General features: G+C 41.2%; 1 protein-coding gene across 1 annotated transcript in view; it reads left to right on the plus strand.

The window, feature by feature from the left end:
• The window catches only part of RYR2 (ryanodine receptor 2), a 725,812-nt gene that overhangs the window by 54,129 nt on the left and 648,916 nt on the right, over nucleotides 1-22,767 (plus strand). The gene's annotated exons all lie outside the window — the stretch shown is intronic.

Raw genomic sequence — 22,767 nt, forward strand, 5'->3', positions numbered from 1 at the left:
GAAGTGCAGAGAACCCTAAGAAGTAGTACTTGTATTAGGACATTGAATAGCAGGTGTAAGTATAACATGTTTCAGTTGAAATGTATGAATGAACTGTTAAGGCATGTCCTTTTCCTTTTATTTTAAGTGAAGAGTTCTGGCCTAGAGAGTTGGGTAGGATTAGGAGCAGAACAGAAAGCTACTGGACAAGGAGTCACATGGTACTTAACATTTGAGCACTATTAGTTGTACCCTTGTGACAGAGGCCCAACTGGCCTCCACTTGACGTGTGACATTTAGCATTACTGGTCCCATACTGTAGAACACTCCCCCAACAGAGATTTGGCAGGCATCCTCGCTTTTGTCTTTTAGGCATCTCTTAAAGATGTTTTTATGCCAACAGGCCTATGCAGTGGTTTAAAATTTTCCTGTGTAGCCAGTCATTTTAATGATTGTTCTGTACTGCTTTTAATTATTATTTATATTGCTATACAGCTCTCTGATGTTTTATGAGTGGGCGGTATATAAATATATTTATAAATAAATAAAATAAACTTTGGTTAAGATCCATTATTGCCTCCTTCCAGGAGAGAGAATGATTATAAAGCATTAAAAAAGGGGAGCTGTTACTGTGAGCCAATGAAATAATCAAGGAGTGGGAGATGGTTTTAATATTTTCTGGCCTAGTTCCGTTCTTCAGATTTGAACTTTATGTAGGCACATGTACCTCCTGAGAAGTTAGTATCATATGCTATGCACAGGTGATTATTTCTGTAAAGCAACAGGAACAGTATCTGCCTTATTGCTGCTACTCTCATCTCTAGGTGGGCAAGTAGAAGCCAACTAATACGTCTTATAGGATATGGCCTACTTTAGCCTTGGGTCCTCCAGTTCCTGATCCCAACACCAGGAACCTATCTAGGGAATGAAGGAGACACATTTTGGTTCAACAGCAAGAAGGACTTCCTAGTGTTATTTTTAAAAACATATTTTAAAGATGCTTAATTGTTAGTAAGCTGCCTCAAGCTTGGTCGAAGATGCAAAAGCTGCCCTGGGCTCTTTCTGGGAGGAAGAGCAGGATATAAAATAAATAAATAAATAAATAATACACCTTTTAAATTGATTGTAATGGTTTGCTTAATTTTCCCTTGGTGGTGGTATTATTATTATTGTTGTTGTTAACTTGCCCTTCACTCTAAGGTCCCAGGGTGGGTTACAACAATTTAAAATACAACATTAAAAACAGTTTAAAACAAATTACAGTCACAAGAATAGGGTGGGTCCTCTATAAAATCTGTAGACATACACTATTGTATTCCAAGAGTGGATAAACAGAAGGACACACAGGTTCAGAGGAGGGCTACAAGGATGGTTAGGGGACTGGAAACAAAGCCCTATGAGGAGAGACTGAAAGAAGTGGCCATATTTAGCTTTGAGAAGAGAAGACTGAGAGGAGATATAATAGCACTCTTCAAGTACTTGAAAGGCTGTCACACAGAGGAGGGCCGGGATCTTTTCTCGATCATCCCAGAGTGCAGGACAAGGAATAATAGGCTGAAGTTACAGAAGCCAGGTTTCAGGTGAACATCAGGAAAAACATCCTAACTGTTAGAGCAGTACGACAATGGAACCAATTACCTAGAGAGGTGGTGGGCTGTCCAACACTGGAGGCATTCAAGAAACAGCTGGACAATGACCTGTCAAGTATGCTTTAAGTTGGATTTCTGCACTGAGCAGGGGGTTGGACTCGATGCCTTTATAGGCCCCTTCCAACTCTACTATTCTATGATTCTTTCATCATATTACTAGAATTCCATTTTTAGTGGAGCTGCATCACATAAAGTATGTTGAAGGGAAATTGCTGTACATACATGTATACTTGCTGAAAGAAAACTTGCCAAAAGGGATTTCAGTGTTCCTGACATTGCATGAAGTGAATTCTTCCCCTCCTAGAACAAAACATAATTGAAACCAGATGTCAGCTGCAAAGCATAGAACCTTGTTTTATATAACCCAGGTATTCCAGTTCTGCTTCCTTAGAATGATTTTTTCCAGGTATGCTAAATTCTGCAACTCTGTCCCCAGTATTAAGATTCGTTCATTCATTGGCGATCACTAGTGGCTGAGTAAGATTGTCTTCCAAGATAAGGTCTTTAACAGTGGGTCCGTAAGTGACTGTGGAGGCCAATTCTGGATCCATACAGACTCCCATGGTGAAGACAGAGGTTTCCAGATAGAAGATGGGCACAATGAGGATTTGTTTGACATGCCTTCCGCTTAGCTCGTTTGTCCCATTCGCCCTGTATTCGTGCCTCTACAAAGTCCACAGCACCTTTGATAATAGCCGACCTCCATTTGGGACGTTCATGGGCCAAGACTTCCCAGTTGTCGATGTTCATGTTACATTTTTTGAGATTCGCTTTAAGAACATCTTTAAACTTCATTTGCTGTCCACCGATGTTCCATTTTCCATCCTTAAGTTGGGAGTAAAGTAGCTGCTTTGGAAGACAGTGATTAGGCATTCGAACAACATGGCCGGTCCAGCAAAGTTGATGTTGAAGGATCATTGTTTCAACACTGGTAGTCTTGGCTTCTTTCAAAATGCTAACATTAGTCCATCTGTCTTCCCAAGTAATTTGCAGAATTTTCTGGAGGCAGTGTTGGTGGAATCTTTCAAGAAGTTGGAGTGGCGTTTATAAATGGTCCATGTTTCACAGGCATACAGTAAGGTCGGTAGTACAATGGCTTTGTAAATAAGCATTTTGGTCTCCCTGCAAATATCCCGATCCTTGAACACTCTACGCTACATTCGGAAGAATGCGGCACTCGCAGAGCTCAGACAATGTTGAATTTCAGCATCAATGTCAGCTTTTACAGAGAGATCGCTGCCGAGATAGGGGAAGTGATCAATGTTCTCCAATGTCACACCATTAAGCTGGATTGATGGTGCTACAGAGGGACTAGTTCGCACCTGCTGATGAAGCACTTTGGTTTTTTTAATATTAAGTGAGAGCCCAGGCTTTCCATATGCTTCTGCGAAAACATTTAGGATACTTTGAAGATCTTTCTCTGAATGTCCAGAGACTACATTATCATTGGCATATTGAAGTTCTACGGCAGAGGTTGACATTACCTTACTTTTTGCTTCCAGCGTACTGACATTAAAAAGCTTTCCATCTGTTCGACAGATGATTTTCACAACAGTAGGAAGTTTCCCCTCAATAAGGTGTAGAATCATAGCAATGAGGATAGCAAATAAGGTCGGAGCAATGATGCATCCCTGTTTTATGCCTGATCCAACTCTGAATGGATCGCTCTGAAAGCCATTGTTGTCCAAAATTGTTGCTGTCATGTTGTCATGAGGGAGTTGCAAAATATTCACAAATGTATCAGGACATTAAGTTGTCAGAAGGATGGTCCAGAGAGCAGTTCGATTCACAGTGTCAAAGGCCTTAGTCAGATCAATAATCGCCATATATAAAGGTTGATTCTGCTCCTGGCATTTTTCTTGAAGCTGTTGTGCAGTGAAGATCATGTCCACTGTCCTCCTGGAAGAGCAGAAACCATTTTGAGATTAGGGGAGAACATCCTCTGAGATCGGCAGGAGGCGATTTGCGAGGAGCCTTGCAAGGATTTTACTTGCGGTAGCAAGAAGAGAGATACCTCGATAGTTCCTGCAATCTGTTCTATCACCCTTCTTAAAAAGGGTGATAATTATGGTGTCCCTAAAGTCTTCCGGGATCTCCTCCCTCATCCAGATTTTTTCGATGAGCTTATGAAGTTGTTGTGTAAGTTCAGGCCCACCTTCTTTAAAGACTTCAGCAGGAATCCCATCAGGTCCACTAGCTTTGTTGTTCTTCATTTGATTGATGGCTTTACTGACTTCATCCAAATTAGGGGATACTGCAAGCTCGTCTCTAGTTTGTTGTTTTGGAATTTGCGAGAAGACCTCATCAGCCATGATAGAGTTACGATTAAGCAGGTCGTGGTAATGCTCTTTCCAGCACAGTGCATTAGACTCTTTATCCTTAAGATGTTTGCTACCATCCATTGAACGTAAGGGATTAGTACCGTAATTTGTTGGTCCATAGATGGCCTTTGTGACATTAAAAAAACCCCGTGCATAATGAGTATCTGCAAAATGCTGGATTTCTTGAGCTTTCTTTACCCACCAGGCGTTCTTAAGTTCTCTAGTTCTTCTTTGTACCTCAGCCTTTGCACTGGCATAGATTTTTTTTCTTAGTAGCACAGTTAATGACTTTTTGCCATATCTGGAAGGCTTTCCTTTCCTTGTCAATGATATGTTCAATCTCACTATCATTCTCATCAAACCAGTCCTGATGTTTCTTAGTTTGATATCCAATAGTTTGTTCACATGCTACAATAATGGATGCCTTCAGTTTAATCCAGTGTTCCTCGACATTTTCAGAGAGTTCCGTTGGTAGATGTTTCTTGAGAGTTGTTTGAAAGCGGGCTCACTTAATAGGATCTTGAAGGGCGTGGATGTTCATTTTACCCCTTAGTTTTCTTCCTTGGAGCGTACGTTGAGGAACAATATTAATGCCCATAGTGGATCGAATTAATTGGTGATCTGTCCAGCAGTCATTAGCACTCGTCATGGCCCTAGTACATCACGACGATCTCTGGCATGGACAATTACGTAATCCAGGAGATGCCAGTGTTTTGACCAAGGGGGCTTCCATTGTTTTAAATTTATTTTTCTGACCAAAGAGTGTGTTTGTAATAACAAGATTATACTCTGCACATTTAGTCAGAAGTAGAATGTCATTCAGGGTGCTATTGCCAACTCCTTCTTTCCCAATGGTTTCTGGCCATAAATCGAAATCATGCCCAACTCTTGCATTGAAATCACCCAAGAGGATAATTTTATCCTCCTTAGGTATCTCTGATAAGATGGTGTCCAGCTGGTTATAAAAATTTTCCTTGATGTCTTTATCAACATCTAATGTTGGTGCATAAGCACTTGGAATAGTTGCTTGCTGGTCTTTGGCAAGTTTTAACCAGAGAGTTGAGAGTTGTTCATTAATGCCAATAGGAACTTCTGACAAGAGCTTCACAAGATCTGTCCCCATTATTAAGATATACAATGGTGATAGATACTAAATTCAGTTTTTATCGTGTGCTGCCTTGTTCATATTCCAGTATTTCTATTTGTGCAAAACTAATGCCAGATATTGTTAGTCCAATTTTAAGCTGTCATGGAAAACTTTTTTTTGTAGATTGACAATGATGCAAAATATATTGAGATGGATTTTAAGGTGCCCTTCTGTTCCTAGAAGGGCTTTTAGTCCAGCAGAGGCTCTTGCTAATGGAAAGCTGAGACAATTTTTGCTGATGCCTTCACTCTCCCCCCACATGTCCCTCCTCCCTCACTGTTCTGGAGGATCCTTCAGCTCTCCACAGCAGATTTAGAGGGGCATGGGGAGAGAGAGAGAGTGGGAATTCACTCTCCCGTTCCATGGTGTCCTTTCATAAGTGGAATTCTGTTAATAGCATTTTGGAATCCAACCCACTATAAACATGGCTTTCTTTAGTATATGAAAAATGGAAATGGACTGCCTTCAAGTCGATCCCGACTTATGGCTACCCTATGAATAGGGTTTTCATGGTAAGCTGTATTCAGAGGGGGTTTACCATTGCCTCCCTCTGAGGCTAGTCCTCCCCAGCTGGCTAGGGCCTGCTCAGCTTGCCACAGCTGCACCAGCCAGCCCCTTCCTTGTCCTCAGCTGCCAGCTGGGGAGCAAATGGGTTCCTTGGAACTATACAGCTTGCCCACGGCTGCACAGGTGGCAGGGCACATAATCCCTGAGCCACTCACTGTGGAGGTGATCTTTAGCTGGCCCTTGACACCCAGGAGACACGAGCAGGGATTTGAACTCACAGACTCTGGAGTCCCAGCCAGGCTCTCCTCCCCACTGTGCTATACCAGCTGTCTCTCTTTAGTATATACTGACTTCTAAAGTCTTTGCTTTATGTAAATAACATTGCATGTTATACATTCACTGTAGTTTTTCACATGCCCTAGAGAAACTCACCTTTTTCAGAAGAGAACAAAGCAGCAATAGAGTATTTCTATTCTTATTTGGAACTTGGTGCTTGGATTTGCCAAATTAATTAGCTTGGATGAAAAACAAAAACAAAATATGATACTAAAAATAGATGGAACAATGTTGTTTATAAAGCCATCACTCTTAGTGATGTAACATAAACTATATGTTAGTATGACAAAGTGTCACGTAAGTAAATTAGCCATCTCCATGGTGTTTGTTTGGATTTTTCCTGCTATCTAAAATAATTAACATTCAATTTAGATCCATTTTATGAAGAGATTATGGTTCCTTGAATTTCCTTCCTAGAGCTTCAAAGTCTGAAGTGATTTCTTTCTCGCTCCGCTTGGCAGTATCGTTTGTTCCCACATGGATGAGAAGAAAGGGATATCTGTCAGTGGGCTTTATGAGCAATGGCAACCCTTCCGTCACACTTCTAATCTGTCCTCCAGGGAGGCAGCATACCTGGTGAGTCCATGGATCTTCTCGGCATACTTGGTAGGGAGTCTCCCACCACTACTACTCTTCTCTTCTTCTTGTCGTGGGGCATGGTTTAATTGCCTCTGCTTGCCTGAGCTTCAGCCTCTCGCTGAGTGTCATGTGGGGTCTCCTGTAATTCTTCCCTTGCAAGACTGTCCTCTGTTCTCATCCTCAGCTGCCTGGAAGCAGTTCCATAGTTCCACCGGCGAAGGGTATCTTCTAGCTCTTCTGCCTCTGTCGCCCTTTTCCATGAAATTTCCTCCACTTGGTTGTTGTTCTCCACAGTAGTCTCTTCTTCTGCTTCAGCGTTCTGTTCTTCTTCTACCTTTTGTACTTCTCTTTGCTGTTGTTGTTCCAGCGTTCTGTCTAAGAACTCTTCATCTTCTCTTCTGCTGTTCAGTGTGGCCACCCGCCGTTCCAGACCCCTCACTTTTTCTTCCAACAGCGCCACCAGTTTGCACTTGTTGCACATGTATGCCATGTTGTTCCCAGGCAAGAAAACAAACATTGCACACACCTTGAAGGTCACCACCATTGGAGTGCCCTTCCCGTCCATAGTCTTTACTGCCTCTTTTTTCTTTCTATTTGTATTGGAATGGCCTGTGCTTTGTCCTGTCCTCCTTCAGGGTAAATAGGAGAGTGGTATGCTGTAGAAGGGAAATTTTTTTTAGACCTCCCCTGCCAAACTCCTCTGCCAAATTCCTGCTAGCTCTCCCTGTTAGCTCACTCTGTTCGCTTGCTCTCTGAGAACTGACTCACTTGTATCTCCTGCGGACCAGCTACACAGCTCCTTCTGCTCTGCTCAGTTAGGAGTCACGAAACAATGTCTTTGTTTAGTCTGAGTTATTAATCTGAAATATTCTGTCATGATACCACTTTGTACTATGAAACACTCAATAATAGACTTTTGATATGTGAATAGTTCTGTGTTTAGAAAAAGTCATCATCCTGGTAGGAAGTGGTTTTAAAGAGCTCCCCCCCCATATGCTTGGTATTGAAACACCTTCACAATTGCAGCTGCAAAGAGTGATTGTTATTTTGAGTAATAATCATTGTTTATCAAGCCATTCTTTCCCGAGCTCTTCTCTATATGATGGTCCCCAGCTTCCACCAATGAGAAAAAGCAACAGCCCTTACCACTATGTAGAATAGATGACTTGGCAGCCCCTGCTCCACCTGTATCCAACAGTTCATTCTGTCACTTAAGACATAGCAGCTTTTTGCTGTTGGAAGCCAGTATAGTGTTTGTGGCAAGATGCATGGGAACAATTTGTACTGAAGTGTTGCAGTAGAAAGTTAAAATGTAATGAAATTTGTAGAGAGTTCAAATGTAATCAGACTAAAGGGTGCCTAAGATGATTCCTGTTTTTTTTTTTGTTCTAGCTATCCACCCCTTCTTTTCAGGCCCTACCATGAGCTGCCTGTCCCATCTGAACACCTTCAGTTGGGAGACCTCTGACAAGTGATGCTAGTTCTACTTGTCCTGCCACCTGTAATTTGGACTGGAGGAGTCATGGTGTCCTGATAAACTATGGAAGGCAGTATTTGTTCCAGGAAATGAATATAAGTGGTATGCTAGAATAGAGTAAGAAGCATAGAGCCGGATGGAAATCTATATAAAATTTGCCACTGGGCCTGCAGACCTTCATACCAACTGCTTAGTTTCTGGCTGTGCCTCGTCTATAAATAAAACTGCATGAAATAGTGTGTGTTCCTGTGAAGGCACATTTTTCTTATTTAAATATGATGTGTAACCGGCCCACTTTAGGCTCAACTCTCTTTGTGCTGGATCAGGTAGTGCTTTATGTGGGCAGATAGGTATGTCAACTCACATGAGATTGAATTCTGCTGATTCTCTGTCTCCCTCCAATGCAAGAGGTCATTCCCCAGAAGCAGATTTTCAGGAGATGCAGAGGACTGCACTGCAGAGGAGGTGTGAGAGAGCTGCACTGTGTGAATTCTACTTGTGTTTTTCTGGATCCAACCCATAACTACCATGTTACAAGTATATGATAGTGAAACGTTTAGAAAAAGCATAAATTCTGAAATAATTTTCATAAATAAATGAAATGAGTTTCCAAAAAAGGAAAATATGATCTCTGTCATCATGTAATACTACATAATGTAAATGTTTAATTATCTAGGTATTAAGATACACAAGAAAATACTTGAGACAGTCCCAAATGTGAAAGCAAGGTTGCAACCCTTGTACTATGTGTCATTTAAAGTAATGGACAGAGATAACTTCAAGCAGGAGTTCCTCAGTATCTCAGAGGTTTTTTGAAGAAACCTGAAATTTTGATTCACCATGCTCTTGTTCTTTCCTGTCTGTGATGGATAGATACTCTTCCCTAGTTCCACTGTTGTGAGTCCTGTTGAGAACTCTTGGCAAGGTGGCCCTGAGGAGGGAGGAGCCTAGTGAGCAGCCAAGGGAGGGGGCCAATATCAGGGTAGATAGCGGTAGTCTGGCTGGTGACAACCCTCCCCCTGAGGTTTCTGTGGCAATAGAAGAGCCAGAGCCAGATGAAGAGTGTCTTCCCATCTCCAAACTCTGTCCCAACCTTGTTGCTAACCCAGGAGGTGGAGGCCTTCCCATATGCACGGGGGGAAGAATGGGAGACTAGACCAGAAGTGAGGGAGGAGGACCTGGAGGAGATGTCTCCTCCTCTGACACCAAGGATGTGTCAATGGATGTGCAAACGTGAACAGGTAAACCCTCTCCCCAGCCCCTGTGAAGGAGTGCCCATTTGCTTGCTCAGTTCCGATCTGGGAGACAGTTCCCATGTCAGTAGTGAGTCCACCCCAAGCCTACTTAAGTAGTATCAGGGAGCATGACAAGTTGCTGTGAAAATATCTGAGTCCGCCATGCCTAATGATGCTGTATTGAATTGCAGAGACCTGTGTGTTCTGTAAGCTGTTCTATGAAACGCTCTAAGCTTAGACTTCTTACTAAACATAATGGATAAAAGCACACCAGTGCGTCTGAGTCTGAATCAAACGGGGCTGGCCAGGACACCCAGAAAGTGCTGATCAGTCTCAGTTTCAATATATGAAAGCTTAACTAAACTTGGTGATAGTTGAAAATGCTCATCAATCTTACAGGAGTGTTTTCTGTAGAATATCTCAGTTAAGTTATGCAAATTGATGCATATAATAAAAGCTGTCTGGATGCTGCTCGCTAATCATATTCCTGAATAAAATTAAACAACTAGATGTGGCATTTCTGAGAGCAGACAAAATAAAAATTGCTTCCTCAAGGTTCCTTAGTAGCAGATAATTTTATGAACCTTGTTATTTATATGAACTCTTCTGTATTCCTGAAATGTAACGTTCTCAGCATATATATTAATATTGCTGGAAATATTTACAATTCTGAAACTAAAGAAAATAAAATCCAACTGTTCAGCTTTAATAACTATTCTTTGCTCAGTTTGGATATAGGTAATCAAACTTCCTTCTAGAATACTATTGAGCTGATTTTAACTGCATTGTTATATAGTCCTTATCTCTATCTTTTTTTTTCTAAACCAGTTATACATTATTTATGGCTGACTGTCAGTGGCAATTGAATTCACAGAAAATTGTGCCATAATTTTTTAGAAGCTGTGGCCCGAACTTTTATTATGCCAAAGTTTTATTTTATATATAGTTTTGGTTAACCCCTCCTTGAATTGTGTCTTTTTAAATTCAACATTTATTGAGTCACAAAACAATTTATTTATGTAATTAATTGTTAATTGAAGCTCCTGATTAATTTTCCAAACTATAATATATCCTTAGATTAGTGTTATATTATGGAAAACTTCATAGTGTTTCAAGGAAACAGTTTAATGAGTAATGGAGAAATGAAATATTTTATTTGGTTTTACATTATGTGTAACAAATTATAGTCTATCATTGTTATAGTGTACTTTTTAAATTAGCTGTTCCGAGGATTATGATTTTCCTTTAAAACTGACTATTTTGTCACTTTTACCTAAAGAAATCCCATTATCCTATGATTTTCCTTATTTGTTAGTAATTCATGCCTTATGGCTGGAGATGGCTGTGTGAGGGATGACAGTGCCTGCAGAAGTCTACAGGAACATGCTGAAGACCAATGCACACAACATTTGGTTGCATAGGCAACCAGTTCTTTTTTTAAAAAATTGCAGACCATTGTGAAGTTATGTGACCCATTGCCTCTCACATGATCCATCCACACTTGTGACAGTGGTGCCTTGTTGACAGTGCCCACAGTGGCTGCAACAGGAAGAGAATGGGGAAACCTGGCTCAGAGAGGACATGGTACCAATTAAAAATAAATGGCAATCATTATTTCCTCCTTTTGGAAAAAAATTAACTGAATGCACAAGATCATTGAACCAAATGGGAATAATTGGGCCTATATCCAATTAGTGTTATAAAATTGCTTTATGAATTGTAGTCTGGCAATTGTACAAAGTTCCACTGACATTAAAGTAATGTTGCTTATACATGTGGATAATCTATGAAATGATCACTTTTAATTTATTTCCTGCAAAATATCGTACTAAATGTACTTTAATCCTGTGTGGTATATAGTTTATCAGAGAGCACTGGCAGCATAGAGCAATGTACAGTCAGTCGGTCATAAACCCACAGTTTGTGGTGATGATAGGGCAGTTAGATTGAAGTAAAGGAATTGAGTCTCAGGCCCAAAAGGAAAGGGGAGGAAACTGCCTATTAGGGTTGCCAGATCTCCATTTCTCAGCCTGAGACTCCGGTTTTTGGGGGTCCCCTCTGGCTCTCCGGCTGACTCACCTTAATCTCCGGACTGTCAGCTTTCATTTAAAAAAAATTAAGTTTCTATGTGGTCTGGTTTCAGAGATACACACCAAAACGTCAGGTTGCTCTAAGTTCTGCTCTAATCCCTGCCCTTTCAGGTTTTTAGCCAATACGAAATCAGGGTTGTGATTGACAAGGAATGATAAAGACAAAAATGTAGAGTCAAATTGAATTGTGTGCCTTCATGTCGGTTCTGACTTATGGCGACCCTATGAACAGCATTTTCATGGTAAGAGGTATTCAGAGGGTTTTTTAGCATTGCCTCCCTCTGAGGCTGAGAGGCAGTGACTGGCCCAAGGCTCAGAAATGTGCTTTTTCCTGCTTTTCTGAACATCTCACAGATTGAATAAGTAAGCTTTCAGTCTTTTTCTCTCCTGTGTGTAGGAGTCAGGTTTAAATTTTGAAGAGGGCAGTGTTTTGCAAACTTCCCAAATTGAAGCTTTAACCCTTTTTTCTCTTCTCCCAGGCATTTTAACAGCATTTGAATAACATGTGTTTTTAACTTGCTTATCTGTTTTTATGGGTTTTAATGGTTTAAATTTGTATACTCGTTTTTAATGTTTTTAATTGTTGTAAACTCCCCAGAGAGCTTCGGCTATAGGGCGGTATATCATCATCATCATCTAGCACTTGATTTTCCAGAGTAAACATACCCAGAGTAAACCCCACTGAATTCAATAGAACTTCCTTTTGAGTAGGTATGGTTAGGATTGTGCTGTAAATTGATGGGACTTTTGAGTGAACATAGGAAAGAATTGTGTTTGTGTTGTATATCTTTCTCTCCCCCTCCAATCTTATTTTTAAAGCAATTAGGCAGGGCTTACTTAGGTATCACTATTTTCATTATGTTGGAAACAAATACTGATTTAATTTTTTAAATGTTCTGCAATGATCAACTGGTTTTGACAATAAACTATTATATGGGGTATATGTATTTGTACATCTCCAGTGTGTGTGTGTGTGTGTGTAGGGGAAACTTTCCAACAACCCTGTGAGGTAGGGTTGCAGTCTGGAAACCAAGGCAACTCACAATAAGAAATAAATCCCTTTAAAATCCAATAACCATAAAAACAAGTATAAACAGTTGCAAAACAGCTTAAAGTGGCATGATTCTGAATTTTGGGTTGCATGAATGAAGTTGCTTATCATTTGAGGTTGCAGTTCTGTCCCTGTTTGAGTAAGCCCCACTGAATACACTGGGACTTGCTTCTGAATAAATAAATGTAGGATTGCACTATAAATATCTTTACAGGTTGTGTAAATAATAAATATATTTGATAGTCATGCTTATACAAATATTTCTTCATTTATCATATTTTTGGTTTTTGGTTAGGAATGCTGACTGGTTGTGAGATGCTTAGTTTTCCACCTTACTCATAGGAATCTTGTTGTGGTTGGTATGGTATTGCATTTAAGAAATCATCACTGTCTTTTGTTCTTCTTTTTCTGTTTACATTTCATTTACCTTTATCCTCACTCCCTTTCATCCATAGAAACAACAACAGTGGTTCCATGCACTCTGCTCAACCTTCTTAAGCCCACTGACGATTCACCTTGTTGTTTGTTTCTTGTCCAATATTGGTAAAAGAGAATTCACATACTGGGCAGCGTGGCTGCAATTGCTGTTGTTCCTAAGCTACTGCCTGTGAAGGTAGACCAAATCATGTGTGCTTTCTCTCTGTCAATTATATTCACTGGAATTGGGTTGGCTGATAAAGTGAGTTTATAGCAGCCCACAGGGGAGACAGAAAAGGGTAGATAATCTTCTTACTCATTACTCAGACCTCTTTCTGAAGTGAAGGGTCAAATCTGTAAATAAATTTGGACGTTAAAAGGTAGGGGCAGGGCATTCCAGGCAGGGGGTTGCCAACCCTATTTGGATATGGATATCTTTGTAGAGGATCCCTTGTCAAGCTTTACCAACAACACAATCTACTGAGAAGTAAGTCCTATTTTCTATGGGGCTTAGTCCCTTAGTAGGTGTGTTTAGAATTGCAGCTCTTTGGGGGCATCCATTTTTATTCCTAAGTGCTCCTATCTAACATCTCCACAACACTAGGCTCCTTTCTTCCTACAATGGCCTTTGGGTGACTGGCCTGGCCTGGCCTGGCCTGAGGGCACTTGAACCCTTTTTGCCAGAAGCTAATTGGCTAGATTACATGTTCCCTACCCAGGCTCCATCTTTTAGCTAAGATTTCTATCTTAATTTCCAATCAGATAAATGTTTTTGTATGAATTGTATATGCCAAGCAACTGTAGTTGATGCTTAATGTATCATGCTTAATGACATCACTTGGACCCACCCCATGATGTCACTTGGGCCCGCCCCCAAAATCTCAGGGTTTGGGATGCTACTGACCTGGCAACCCTACTGCCTATGTAGGACATACGTTAATAGAGGAGAAACAACCACAGCTGATGTAGCCTTGACCCATATGATTCCACTGGGTGGTCTTACTTGGTGACGCTGTACATCTTCTCAGGAAGAAGAGTCTTATGCAAGGAGATGCCTGTGGTAAAGTTGCCATCTAGTCCTCTTGTTCACTGCCTCCATGAGCTACCAGGCAACAGTCAATCTGTTTTGTGCCCTTGTGTTGTAAAGGACTGTAGGAGGAAAGGGAAATTGTCCTCAAATACAGAACCTGCAGAGGCCAACTGCCTTCCCCAGAGAATCATACTGGGGGTGGATGTGTATCTCAGTGATGCCTATCTGCACAATTTTGCTTTCAGTGGAGTGCATCTTTGGGTGTGCATCAGAATACATTCAGTTGAAAACAGTACAGAGTGGAAGACAATCCAAACAGGTATTCATTCCATGGAAATCCATAGGGTGGATAGACCAGCTGCACTGTTGTGCACATTCATTCAAAACATCTTTCAGAGATTAAAAAAATGCATTTGCAAGAAGGAAATGGTGTATAAATGAACAATATTGAGTACTAGGACAAACTGTTCAGCATATTTTTAACAACTGCTATTAAGGTATATTTCTGCCAAAGTATACAAAGCTTTCATGTCACTGATCATCCAGTAAAGAGACTGCATTCACTATCTGTCATTATAAGAACCGTAAAGCATTGTTTCAGAGGAAATGGTGACACCTAACTGAAAGATAAGTCAGTTCACTTTACTCTCTCATGCAAATAGATTTGTGATGGCGACCAAGAAGCCTATAAGGTGGATTTGCAATCTCTGATTCTCTTTAACAAGACGATATACAAACCTCCCCATGTTCTGTGCACTACATTTGGGGTTCTCCTGTGGAAGTACCCTAACAGTGGGCTTGCGTGTTCCAATGAATCCTGTGAGCGATGCTGTCGGGAGTCATGTACTCCCAGCAGGGTCACCCATGGCGGTAAGGTCAAGGGAGAGGAACCAGACAAAGAACGATCCAAGAAAGTCCTCAACGGCAGAACAGGCAGAGGATAACAATGTGTACGTTACAACGGCTGTGAAAGTGGATGAAGGCTGCAGCAGATAAAAGACTTCCAGTCATTGTGGTATCCATGCCATTGGATCAAAGCCTTTTTCTGTCAAGATTGTGTGTTGATCGTCGTGCGCTGATCTCCCCACATAAAACAAATTCACGCACAGGTGTCTTCCAAGCAAAGACTTTATCTTGGAAGACAATCTTACTTGGCCATGAGTGATCACCAATGATATATAAATATTTATATTTGTACATTGCCACTTCTGCTAGGATAAAGAAAGAATCCAGTGTTGCTTGGATTCAAGGATGTCTTTTTCCTTGTGGAAAGGCCATTCATGGAAATTATTCAAAATACAGAAAGGTACTTGCATTTGCACAAGCACTTCAGACTTTGACCCACTACTGCCTGTATCTTCCTAACTCATCATGTTTCTCATACTTTTGTTCATTCTAGATACATAGCAGGTGCTTACATTGACTAGCCAGTCATGATTATTTGCATTGTTTTTAATCAGATGTTTTCACAACATGACGCTTGTCCTGTTACTTTTTTTGCAGGCAGCCCTGCTGTCTCCACAGCCAATCAAGTTGTACAGCCAATAAGCAGTCAGCATGGATCCCCCTTGCACACTGATTGGCTCCTATCCTTTGTTGTTGTGGGGGGGGGGAAGAGAATTATGAGGACCTGAGGGATAGCAGTTTACACAGAGAGGAGGGTGGACAGCCAAGCCCAGGCACTTACTATCTTATGATCATTGCAAGCTCAGGCTGCCAGGCAGCAGCAACCTTTAGGGGAGTGATTGGGACTTGCTTTTTTAAAATGTGAAGGGAAATATGGAGCAGTGGATGGGTCCCTTGCATGCTGAAGATGCTGTTGTCTGCCAGCGAGTGCTTCCTTTCTCTTGCCCCAGGGAGGAGTTTTCTGAAGGGGAGTTGTGGTTCAAGTAGTGTGTGTTTGTGAGTGTGAGCTTTTGTTCAATGGGGACTTACTCCTAAGTAAATGTGCTTTGAATGGCAGCCTTACAGCCAATTCCTATGCATGCTTATTCAGTGGGACTTACTGCCAGGTGAGTGTATAACTTAATAACAACTGTAGGAAAATAATCAGAAAACTCTGACAGTGCAAATATAATAACATGCGACTGATCTTTTTTTTGGGAGGAGAGCTTCACTCTAAAGTGGTAACTATAAACCTCAGATTGGTACCTTACTTTTTTGGAGTAGAGAGAGAGAAAGGGTATTACTAACTCTCTCTCTCCTGCTTTTTTTGAAATAGCCAAATAAGGGGATACATGGTTTTGTTCCAGCCCAAATCCAGGAGTTAGGGAAGGAAAAATAAGTTGGGGGAGGGGGAAGTGTGCGTGTGCGCAGATCCATATAGCTGGGTGTGAGTCTGAATGTTTCTGTTGGGGAGGTGGAGTTACGTTACTATAGGTCTTTCACCTGCTGGTCTTAAGCTTGTAATGCTACATTCAGTGCACAATCAGACATTTCAGATGGAGGGGGCTGAAAGCGATTTAACATTTATAGCAATTCTGTTCAGATGCTTGTGTGTGTTATGTGCCTTCAAGTTGATTACAATTTATGGTGACCCTATGAATCAGGGACCTCCAATAGCATTTATCAACAGAATGCAGGATTATAAACTGATGGTTTCTGAACGGAGAAAGTTTAGATGCTCATGCTGGGATAAATTCAAGATTTAAATAGTTAAAAGCCAAGCACTGATTCATTTGCTGTGGTTATTTATTAATACTTCATAACTACAGCATGTTTTTATTTTTTATTTTTGAGCAAAAAGGATTTGAAATCCCCACTCAACCATGAAGTTCATTTGGGGCCCTTGGGCCCAACCTACCTCACAGGCTTGTTGTGAAGATATATAAGGAGGTGTAAAATGGCTACAAAGGGGGACTTAGTGGTTGTATCATAGGCATCAAACTTTGCTTCCTTTAACCAAAATGGTGCATCGTTATAGAGAAGGGACATTTTTTCCCTCTACCTCCTACCCCCTTTAGTACACTTCCAGGGTTCAGCCAATCTGGCATAATTATTGTGTGTTTAGATGCATGCACAAGTCCCAATTGTATTCAAGTGTGCTTACTCCCAGGCCCTTTCATCATGAACCCTCCTCTGTCCCTTCCTCACAAGAAATCCTAGACTCCCTTACCTAGGAGTAAGTCCCATTAAACACAAAGAGACTTGCTTCTCTGAGTAAAAATGTATACCATGGGATTTTTTACACATCCATCCAACTTACTGTTTAGTAGAATCTACAGAAAATAACTTATAAGGAGTTCCTAATATCAAATGGAGGTTATGAGGTACAGAAGCCACTAGCTGAGTGCAGGGGAGGAAAGTGGTAGTTCTTTAGGACCACAGGGATTCCTGGTGTCCAAACAACTATTTTACCAATCGCAGAGACTGAAAGCTTATTTTTATTGAATAAAATACCATTTTAATGTATTGCTGCCCTGGGCTTCTTTGGGAGGAAGGGCAGGATATAAATTCAATAAATGAAAAAATCTTAGAAGGTTGCATAATCTGAGAAGGGGACGTGGCTGTGAGGGAGCTTGGTGTGTCTATTATGAAGGGACCCTGCAGTTCTAAATTTGCCACTACGCTACTGCCAGTAGGAGTACATAAACAATAAAATATATGCCTCTGCTTCATACTGAATTTATGTTTCCTTGTAGTTCAGATCCAAAGGACTGTCTTGAAGACAAAATACCTACTAGTGCTACTCATAAGCACTGTATTAGGTTGTATAGCAGGTCTCATGCTTCCATTTGCACAAGAGGTCATATAAATAGAATATCTTTGGATCTAGTATTTTCTCTTAGGAATAAAACAGTTCTTGAGTCAAAGAACCCCTCTGCATGTGGAAGGGCATCTGTGGATCAACTCTACATTTGTGTATACCATTATTCAACAGCAGTTGTGTAAAGTGGCTCTCAGGCAGAGCTTGGAAGTAACTAGTTACAAGCAACGAATTACTTGTAATTCATTACTTTTTGGAGTAACGAGTGGGTAATTCCTTTACATTTTGATTGTAATAGAACTAGGAGTAATTTCACTACTTTTGTGGAGTAATTGTAACGTTTCCAGAATTACTTTTGGGCATTACGTGGTGGGGGGGCAGGGGAAGTCTTCTGCTCCTCTGATTTGTGGATGAAAATCATTGCCTCAAACTGGGCTTCTGTGCAGTGTTGCTCTTTCCTCATGCTTTGTGGATGGGTAGGAGGCGACGAGGGAGGAGGCAGAGAGTGAGACGGGGTGGAGTGGAGAAAACAATTATTTTAAAAAATGGATAGTGGTGGTGAAGAATGGAGTGGAGGGAAAAAGGATCCGGAGGTGAAGAACATGGATAAAGAAGGAGAAGGAGGCAGCAGCAGAATGCAGATAAAGAACTGTGGAGGTGAAAGATGACAATGTGTGTGTGTGTGTGTGTGTGTGTGTGTGTGAATAATGTGTTTGCACTTGGCACACAATGTGGCCTCCACCACCCTCTCTGGCCACTGTGCTGCATTTGCAGTATTTTAACTTTTTTGTATCTCAGGGGAAAATGTTTGCTTGAGTGAGTGTCCCTTAGTTGGTGGCAGGGCAGGGTCTGGGAGGTGGTTAAGTGAGAGAGATGATACTGGCAGGCTGGGGGGGGTTGCACTTGGTTTGATGTGCAAAGATGTGAGTAGTGGCCTCAGCCTCCCTCCCCACCACCCTTACCAGCGGAGAGACCACCATTGCTATCTTACGAATAAAAATAATTATTCTAGTACCTCTGTATGTGTTTGTTTATTTTTAATGTTGTTTTAGGCTACTTAGATGTGCAGCAGCCAAGGCCAGCACCTTGTAGGCATTTTTTAAAGTAACTGAAATGTAATTGTAGTGATTACTTTGGAGGAAAAGTAAAGTAATCAGTTACTTTCAGAGCAATTGTAATTGTAATGGTAATTACTACTTTTTTTGGACCATGTAACTTTAACTGTAATTTATTACTTTTTAAAAGTAATCTTCCAAGCTCTGCTCTCAGGAGATAGTAGAAAATACTGCATTATATGTCTCTTTTAAATAATCAGTACAATTGCCAAGGACCAAGATTCCAACCAGTACAAGTAGCTGCTCTGCTCATTCACAGAGATTTTAAGCTCCCCATGCAAATGGCTGTTCCTCTATCTCTGTGGGCATCCTTCAGAGTAGTAAATCACAAGGGCTGCTATTGGAAGAAGCTGTTAATCTCCTTGCCTCCTATGAGCAGAAGTGCTTTTGACTTGCATAGGAAGGGGGAAGATGGATCTCAGCCATGGTGATTTTCCAACACATCTACTATATATTTTGGAAAGTTTATTTACTATGCATTTGGACACAAGATATCATAATCAAATTTTGCATGATGATTCCTATAGTCAAGGAGCAGCTTTTCATCTATGTTTGATTGATTGATTGATTGACTGATTGATTGTACTTATATACCGCCCCATAGCGAAGCTCTCTGGGCGGTTTACAGTAACTAAAAACATTAAAACAAATATACAATTTTAAAAATTTAAAACACAATTTAAAAATTTAAAACAATATAAAACACATGCTAAAATGCCTGGGAGAAGAGGAAAGTCTTGACCTGGCGCCGAAAAGATAACAGTGTTGGCGCCAGGCGCACTTCGTCAGGGAGTTCATTCCATAATTTGGGGGCCACCACTGAGAAGGCCCTCTCCCTTGTTGCCATCCTCCGAGCTTCCCTCGGAGTAGGCACCCGGAGGAGGGCCTTAGATGTTGAGCATAGTGTACGGGTTGGTTCATATCGGGAGAGGTGTTTCATCAGGTATTGTGGTCCCAAGCAGTGTAAGGCTTTATAGGTTAAAATCAGCACCTTGAATTGAGCTCGGAAACATACAGGCAGCCAATGCAAGCGGGCCAGAATCGGTTTTATATGTTCGGACCGTCTGGTCCCTGTTACCAATCTGGCTGCTGCATTTTGCACAAGCTACAGTTTCTGAACCGTCTTCAAAGGCAGACCCACGTAGAGTGCATTGCAGTAATCTAATTTAGAGATTACCAGAGCATGGACAACTGAAGCCAGGTTCTCCCTGTCCAGATAGGGACGTAGTTGGGCCATCAACCGAAGTTGGTAGAAGGCACTCCGTGCCATCAAGGCTATCTGAGCCTCAAGTGACAGAGATGGTTCTAGGAGAACCCCCAAGCTACGAACCTGCTCCTTCAGGGAGAGTGCAACCCTATCTAGGACAGGTTGGACATCCACCATCTGGTCAGAAGAACCACCCACTAACAGCATCTCAGTCTTGTCTGGTTTGAGCCTCAGTTTATTAGCCCTCATCCAGTCCATTGTTGCAGCCAGGCACCGGTTCAGCACATTGACAGCCTCACCTGAAGAAGATAAAAAGGAGAAACAGAGCTGCGTGTCATCAGCATACTGATGGCAACGCACTCCAAAGCTCTGGATGACCGCACCCAATGGTTTCATGTAGATGTTGAACAGCATGGGGGACAGAACTGACCCCTGTGGAACCCCATACTGGAGAGTCCAGGGTGCTGAGCAATGTTCTCCAAGCACAACCTTCTGGAGGCGACCTGCCAAGTAGGAGCGGAACCACCGCAATGCAGTACCTCTTACTCCCAACTCAGCTAGTCTCCCCAGAAGGATACCATGGTTGATGGTATCGAAGGCCGCTGAGAGATCAAGGAGAATCAACAGAGTCACACTCCCCCTGTCTCTCTCCCGACAAAGGTCATCATACAGGGCGACCAAGGTTGTTTCCATGCCAAAACCAGGCCTGAAACCCGACTGAAATGGATCCAGATAATCGGTCTCATCCAAAAGTGTCTGGAGCTGGCCCGTAACCACTCATTCCAGGACCTTGCCCAGGAATGGAACATTTGCTACCAGCCTATAGTTATTAAGATTTTCTGGGTCCAGGGAGGGTCTCTTCAGGAGTGGTCTCACTACCGCCTCTTTCAGGCAGCCAGGGACCACTCCCTCTCGCAGAGAGGCATTAATCACTTCCCTGGCCCAGCCGGCTGTTCCATCCCTGCTAGCTTTTATTAGCTAAGAAGGGCAAGGATCCAGCACAGAAGTGGTTGCACGAACCTGTCCAAGCACCTTGTCAACGTCCTCAAGCTGCACCAACTGAAACTCATCCAAGAAATCGGGACAAGGCTGTGCTCTGGATACCTTGCTTGATTCACCTGCTATAACACTGGAGTCTGTCCTGGCGGATGCTAAAGGTTTTATCCTGGAAGTGCCTAGCAAATTCATTACAGTGGGCCTCAGATGGTTCTACCATGTCCCTGGGGCCAGAGTGTAATAACCCCTGGACAATTCTGAAGAGCTCCGCTGGGCGGCAGAGTGATGATTTGATAGTGGCAGCAAAATATTGTTTTTTTGCTGCCCTTACTGCCCCTAAATACAGCTTACCATAGGCACTTACCAGTGTATAATTGCATCCACTAGGAGTGCGTCTCCATGTGCACTCAAGCCGTCTCCTATATTGTTTCATCGCTCTCAGCTCTGGAGTATACCATGGAGCCGTACGAGTTCTACACAGGCTTTGATGTGATTGGATGCCATTTTGAATCAAGATGGTGGAATGAACCTTTCAAAACTGCACTGATTTTTTGGTTTTTTAGAATCCCTAAGCAACGCCAAGTATGCGGCTGGTAGTTCTAAATATTCTTCCTTATCTGTAAGTAGTAGCAGTGTTTTACAAAACGTGTATAATTTGTCAATAAAGGTGTGTGTTTGTGTGTAAATTTAGTGTGGCGGAACCTACCCTGTGGAATTTCCTCCCCTTGGATATTTTGGTGCCTTTTGAAAACTTTCCTCTTTCAACAAGCCTTTTAGATTGAGACCTATCCCAGTCTGCGTCTGTGTTAGAATTGCTTGTTAATATTTTTTAAATGTTTTTAACCCTTTTTAAAAAGATGTTTTTAAAGCTTTTTTTAGAAATGTTTTTAACATTTTGTTTTAATGTATTTTAAGGTCTGTTTTTATGATGATTTAAAGTGTTTTTAGCGCTTCTGTTTGCTGCCCTGGGCTCCTGCTGGGAGGAAGGGCGGGATACAAATCAAATAATAAAATAAATAAATAAATTTAACAGATCCAAAAAGAAAAAGGCCACACTAATAAAGAGCAAAAACAAAGATCACTGAGCATTCAATTAATGTTTCTTGATCTGGTATTATCTTGTTAAAGAAATGTGTTTAAATGCATACAGGCAGGCTTTTGGGGTGGGTTAGGTTTTTACTGTTATGGTTTTAAATTTTAACGTTTTAATGTATTGCTTTTTATCTTGTACGTTGCCCAGAGTGGCTGGACAACCAGCCAGATGGGCGATTAATAAATTTAATAAATAAATAAATAAACTATATAAATGGGAGATAACATCAGATTCACTTTATTAGTGCACATACTTCTCAAAACACTGAATTGTGGTATGCCAGGTAGCAGCAGTCCAATTTCAGCTTCCTTCCTTTTTAGTATGACATAGCAGAAATGCCATGGGAAAATGTCTTAAGCCCAATGTTGAAGTGAAATGCATATTTTATGAGCGAACAGAGAACAGTATGATTTGTGATAGAATTTTTCATTCTGTTAGTACACTGTTAGCATATCAATTGCCAAGGAGTATACTGAATTTTATTTGCTGACTTATTTCAATATTCTTCTAATGGCTTTTTCTTTATAAATACTTCATAAACTTAACTATCTTATAGAAAATTGAACATTTAAAAACAAATTAAATGTTGTTGGCTCTTGTTTGGTACCTCATAGTTGTAGAAAATGCTGGCGCATTATAAGTTTGTGTCGGTCTTTCAATTCCATTTAGAATTTTCAAAGTTATCAACATTCCATTTAAATTCACAAATAGCATATTGATATTTTACCCTTAAAGGATCAAAGTCCTTGCCTTGTAAAAGATCTCTAGTGTGTTGACTTATTCTCAATGAGAGCTAAATGTATGTCTGTGCTATATCACTTAATCCTATGAG

Source organism: Rhineura floridana, chromosome 4, assembly GCF_030035675.1.
Source record: "Rhineura floridana isolate rRhiFlo1 chromosome 4, rRhiFlo1.hap2, whole genome shotgun sequence".
Lineage (NCBI taxonomy): Eukaryota > Metazoa > Chordata > Lepidosauria > Squamata > Rhineuridae > Rhineura > Rhineura floridana.